General features: G+C 35.8%; 1 non-coding gene across 1 annotated transcript; it reads right to left on the bottom strand.

The window, feature by feature from the left end:
• Positions 1-5,558: 5,558 nt before the first annotated feature.
• On the bottom strand, positions 5,559-5,665 carry LOC127743355 (small nucleolar RNA R71). The gene has a single exon (XR_008004747.1). It is a non-coding gene; the product is annotated as a small nucleolar RNA R71 (small nucleolar RNA).
• Between the last annotated feature and the right edge of the window lie 426 nt (positions 5,666-6,091).

The following is a 6,091-nucleotide window of genomic DNA, read 5'->3' as shown; positions in this document are numbered from 1 at the left end:
GATTTTACAGGAGACAAACTGATTTTATCTCCTGCAACTGATGAAATTCTTGGGAATGTTAACCAAACTGAACCATCTCAAGCTGAATCTGTTCCTAAATTACTAAGGCCCCGTGAATAAAGATTTTTAAAGAACTATCCTCAAGAATTCATCATTGGAGATCCCTCTCAAGGTGTCACTACAAGATTCTCAATAAGAAGAGTATCGGAAGAAAACAATTTAGCACTTCTCTCTTAAATTGAACCTCAAACTGTCAAAGAGGCTCTAGGTGATCCTTTTTGGGTCAAAGCTATGGAGGAAGAGCTACAACAATATGAGAAGAATCAAGTATGGACTCTTGTACTGGATCCAATTGAAAACAAAGTGACGGGTACTAAATGAATTTTTAAGAACAAACTGAACAAGGATGGAAGCATAGCAAGAAACAAAGCTAGATTGGTGGCACAAGGATATGATCAAGAGGAATTGATAGATTTTGATGAATCATTTTCTCCTGTGTCCCGAATAGAAGCTATAAGACTTCTCCTTGCTTATGCTGTCCATTGTGGTTTTAAACTTTTTCAAATGGATGTGAAATGTGCTTTCTTAAATGGTGTGATTGATAGAGAAGTGTATATGGCACAGTCCCCTAATTTTGAAAATAAAGAATTTTCAAATCAAGTTTTCAAGCTTTTCCAAGCACTTTATGGTTTAAGGCAAGATCCTAGAGTTTGGTATGAAAGACTTAGTTCTTTTCTTTTGAAAAACGATTTTTAAAGAGGCACCACAGACACTACTCTATTTGTAAGAACCCGAGTTTTTTTACGCAAAACCGTTTTTATAAAAATAATTTTAGTGCGTGGAATATATTTAAAATTTAGAAGTTTTAATTTGAAAATAAAAAGGTGAAATTTGATTTCAGTGAATTTTTCTGAGTTGGAAAATATATTTCTTTCGAAAAGTTTTGTAAAAATGTGTATTGGCGCTTAAGCTGGCAGTACCGGCTCTAGTCTGTTCAGTACCGCATATTTTGGAAAATAATATTTTGAAGATTGGTTTATTATTTTGAAATGAGTAAAAATAATTTAGAATTGAAAACCGGGCACTAATCTTAAAGGTTTTGCCCCAAAGTAGGCCAAACGGACCTAAAACGCTAATGGGTTGGACCGAGCCCAAGTGGGCCCAAGTCCAACATATATATACTCCACTTAAGTGGCAAAAAAAGCCACTTTCAGCTCAGGAGAGAGAGAGAGAGCTCGTGGAGTTGAGAGAAGAAAGAGGGTTTGGCTTGTCACTATTCACTCTCCTTTTCCAGGAGCCATAACTTGAGCTACGGAGCTCCGATTGACGAGCCGTTTGTGGCCACGCGAAGCTCTTGTCAAGCTCTACGTTTCTATCTAAGAAAACTTGGTAAGAACTTGAAGCTCAAGTCCCAGTTTGCTGCCCTAATTTTCTGCGCGTTTTTGGGTTTAGTTTTTGAGCAAGTTTTGTGGTTTTGGTTGTTTAGGTGATCTCTAGTAGCAGATAATTATTGGAAATTGTCCCAATCATCTGTGAATAAGGTGAGTTGCTCATAAACCTTTGTAGTGTTGTATGTTGTGATTTCTAGGTTTTGATTTTGGTGATATATGCGATGTTAGTTTGAGCTTTAGTGCTTGTTGGTGTTGGCTTGGCCTTTTTGGATGCTTGTTTGGACTCAAGTGGTGGTTTGTGCATATTGAAAATCGGCCAAGGTATGGTTTCGATTTCCTTTATGTAATATGTAATGTTTATGGACACTTAGGCTAGTTGACCCTAAGATAGGATTGAATGATATTGGTGTGTGATAGTTGTATCTGAATTGATGTAATTGTTGGTTATATTGGATAATTGTGGTTGATGATGATTATTGGGGATTGTTGGTGTTAATGAGTATTGATAATTGATGTTGTTGGTAATTGAAAGTGAATTGTGATTTAGCGATTGGTATAATAGTGTATGGAGTGGATATGGTTGAAGAGTAATATTATATGTTGATGGTTGTTGGTGTTGAGAAAGTGGATGATAAATGTTGTGGATTATTATTGTTGATAAGGGTTGTTGATATGGTTGATGACTTGTGATGAATAATTGATTCTCATGGGTGATGGTGATTGTTAAGAAGTATTGGTGTTAATGATGTATTATGATGTTAATTGATGTGGGTGAGTGTGTATGTTGATATTGGAAATATGAGTTTTGATTCTGATGACTATTGTTTGAAGATGTGAGTTTTATGAGATTAATATGAGGAATTGTAGTGGTTGATGCTGTTGTTGATTGATGATGATTATGAATGATTATGATGGTTTGGATGTTGATGACTAAGGATTTTGATGGTGTTGAATGAGGTAATTGGGATATTATGGATGGTTGAATTGGGAGGAAATGGTATGGACTTTGATGTTATTTTGGTATTGTTTGGGTTATGATTAGTTTGGTTTCGAATTGTGAGATTTGGTGAATTTGAGGTTATGAGGTTTTTGGGTAAAAATGGATTTTAGGTGAACTTTGACGGATCATAACTTGAGCCTCAAAGATTGAAATTGCATGAAACTTATTTTAAATTAAAGATGGCTTTGAGAGCTTTGAACTGATATAAAGTTTGTAAAATTTGGATTCTTGTAGAGAAAGTTATGATCATTCAAAGTTTGGTGTCAAAATCTGAAACTCTGAAAAGTTGAAGAATTTTGTGATTTCTGATTTGTGTGCACGCACAACCCTGCAAAATTTTAATCCTGTGCGCATGCATAGAGCTGTGCGTACGCACACGCAGGGGAATGCTTCCTGTTTTGAGCGCTAGCACAGCTGGTGTGCGCACATATCTAATGAGGATTTACAACCTGTGCGTACGTACAGCCCTGTGCATACGCGCACATTGGGAAGGTCAGTCTGTTGGGGCGCTCACATGCCTTGTCGAGGGAACAGCATTGCAAAATTTGGTACCTGTGCGTACACATGATGCGTGAGCATCTTCCCTATCTTTTCCTAGTGAATTTGCATTTAATTTATTGAGTTTAATCAAGAATTAATTATCTTTTAGCCACTATGGATGTTACTTTGATTCGTGTGCAATTTTGTTTATTTTAGATAGCATTTGGCTGGATTTGATGGAGTTTCCGCAGAAAAAGAGAAGAAGGCGAATGATGCTGTCAACCCTGACCTCTCTGCACTCAAACCTAAATAACTCGAGTTTTAGAGGTCCAATGGATGTGATTCTAGTGGTGTTGAAAAGCTAACTTCTAGAGCTTTCCAATGATATATAATAGTTCACACTTCTTTACCACCAATTTGGCCAAGGCTGCGCCTAACTTGAGATTTCTCATGTTAGGCGCAAGACAGCATCAATAACATGCAACAATGACCGTGACTCCAAGTAAGGCACACTAAAGCTTGAGTTAGGCGTATACCACAACAAAAGCATGCCACATTGATTTTGCTTCACTCAAGTAGGGCGCAGCAACACAAGCCTTGTAGCTCCAATCACTGCATACCTTAAGTAAGGCGTGGCTTGATGCTAAGTTAGGTGTGCCTCCTTACGAAGCAAGTAGTCCCCATTCATAAATTGAAGACGCGCGGATTACTTTAATTAATTTTGATTTAAACTTTATTTTTATTTAAAAATAGGAAAAGATATTATTTACTTTTAAAAAATATATAATTTAAATTTATTAGGATTAGATATAAAAGGGAAAAGAAACTTCTCTTCTGGATTATTTCACCTCATTCTGAAAATTACAGTTTATCAGAATCCTAGTTTTCACTCTTTTCCATGAGCAACTAAACCTCCACGGTTAAGGTTAGGAGCTCTGTCTATTGTATGGATTGATTCTGTTCCTTGTTTTTTCTATTTTAATTTATGTACTGATTTATATTTCAAGAATTGTTTTCGTTCTTTATTTTATGAAATTGGGTGGAACGGAAGTATGACCCTCTTTCTAATTGAGTTCTTGTATAACTTGGAAAAGCTCTTTACTTGAACAACAGCTTGAAAACATATTCTCCTAAATTTTTAATTATCTGAATTTAATGGGATACGTGACATATAATCCTCTTATATTTGGGTAATTAGGATTTCTGTGGCATATAACTAGAATTGAATTTCACCCTCTAATTGGAATTAGTTGACCAAGAAATTGGCGGTTGATGAATTTTAGAGGAGACTAAAAAGGTCTAAGGAATTAGGGTTTAGTCATATATAGTTTGTCAGGAATTAAATCTTGAATGATTAAGATAAATTAATAAGAAAAGTCAATCTGAAGCCTTAACTGCTTTCTCCGTATTTTATTCCCAACTTATTTATAGCCTGTCTTCTAATATTCTGAGTTTCCTGTTTAATGCTTTTTGAACTCTCAAACACCATTTTCTGTTAGTCTAACTAAGTAAATCACTTAACCATTGTTGCTTAGTCCATCAATCCTCGTGGAATCGACCCTCATTTACCTGAGGTACTACTTGGTACGACCCTGTGCACTTGCCGATTAGTTTGTGGTTGTAAATTTCGCACCAAATTTTTGGCGCCATTGTCGGGGATTGATTGTGATTGACAACTACTCGTTGTTTGATTTCTTAGATTAGATAATTTTTCTTTTAATTAGTTTTATTTTATTATTATTAACTTTTATTTCTCTATTTGTTTATTTTTATTCCCATTAAATTTTTTTCTTTCCTTCTTTCTTTCGTTCTTTCATTCGTGACCCCCCTCCTGTTTTGTTTTATTTTTTTCTTTTATTATTTGTTTCTCGTAAAAAAAAATAAAATAAAATAAAAATTTGCATCTTATGTTATTTTTCTTAATTTCTGAAATTAAGTTTGGTGTTTCCTAATTAGTCTTATTTTAATTTTTCTTATTTAATTTGCCTAATAATTTCAAAAATTTTTAATCTTAAGTTTAATAGTAATTTTCGAATTTTAGTATTTGTTTTATTCAATACTTTTATCTCTTTACACAGGTTACCTTACTGAAAATTCTCTGCACTCTGACGTAGAGAGTTCTATCCTTTCTTGTCTTCTATCTGTGTATGCACAGGAACAGAGACAAGGAACCTCTTTTAGACTTTGATCCCAAACCTGAAAGGACTTTCAGGTGGCGTTTGCAACAAGCAAGACTTTACAAGGCTGCAGAATCCACAATGGATCCTAACAATGCTGCTAATGCCAATGTGGCATATCTGAATGGGAATGAGCAACAAAGGAGAGTGCTTGGCTCTTACACTGCTCTTACCACAGATCTTTATGGAAAAAGCATTGTGGTGCCTCCTATAGCTGCAAACAACTTTGAGTTGAAGCCACAACTGGTCTCCCTGGTGCAATAAAACTGTCAGTATCATGGCCTTCCCCAAGAAGACCCAAATCAATTTATTTCTAATTTTTTGCAAATTTGTGATACTGTGAAGACAAATGGAGTGAAATCAGATGTGTACAAACTCATGCTCTTTCCATTTGCCTTGAAAGACAGAGCAAAGCTGTGGCTAGATTCCCAACCCAAGGAGAGTTTGGATACTTGGAATAAGGTTGTCACTGGGTTTCTTACTAAATTTTTCTCACCAAAGAAGCTGACTAAGCTTAGGGTGGAGGTTCAGACCTTCACACAGAAGGATGGTGAGACCCTCTATGAAGCTTGGGAGAGGTACACGTTGCTGACTAGGCAATGCCCTCCGGATATGTTCTCTAAATGGACCCAACTAAGTATCTTTTATGAAGGCTTGGGTCAAAAGTCTAAGATGTGTTTGGATAATTCTACAGGTGGTTCATTGCACATGAAGAAGACACCTGAGGAGACTATTGAGCTTATTGAATTGGTTGCTAGCAATCAATATTTATATTCATCTAACAGGAATCCTGTGAACTCTAAGACCCCTCAAAAGAAAAGCGTTATGGAAGTAGAAGCTCTTGATGCTATCCTTGCTCAGAATAAAATTTTGAGTCACCAGATGAGTTTAATTTCTCAACAATTGAGTAGGATGCAGGTTTCAGCTGTCAACACTCAGAATGTACCTCCAGAGAACCCTTATGACATGACAGGTAATTTTGTGCAAAATGAGAATTATGATTATACTCAATTTTCTTCTGAACAGGTCAATTACATGGGGAA

The sequence above is a fragment of the Arachis duranensis genome, chromosome 10, assembly GCF_000817695.3.
Source record: "Arachis duranensis cultivar V14167 chromosome 10, aradu.V14167.gnm2.J7QH, whole genome shotgun sequence".
Taxonomy (NCBI): Eukaryota; Viridiplantae; Streptophyta; class Magnoliopsida; order Fabales; family Fabaceae; genus Arachis; species Arachis duranensis.
Note: the sequence above shows the minus strand (reverse complement) of the source record. Positions and strands in the feature narration are given on the sequence as shown.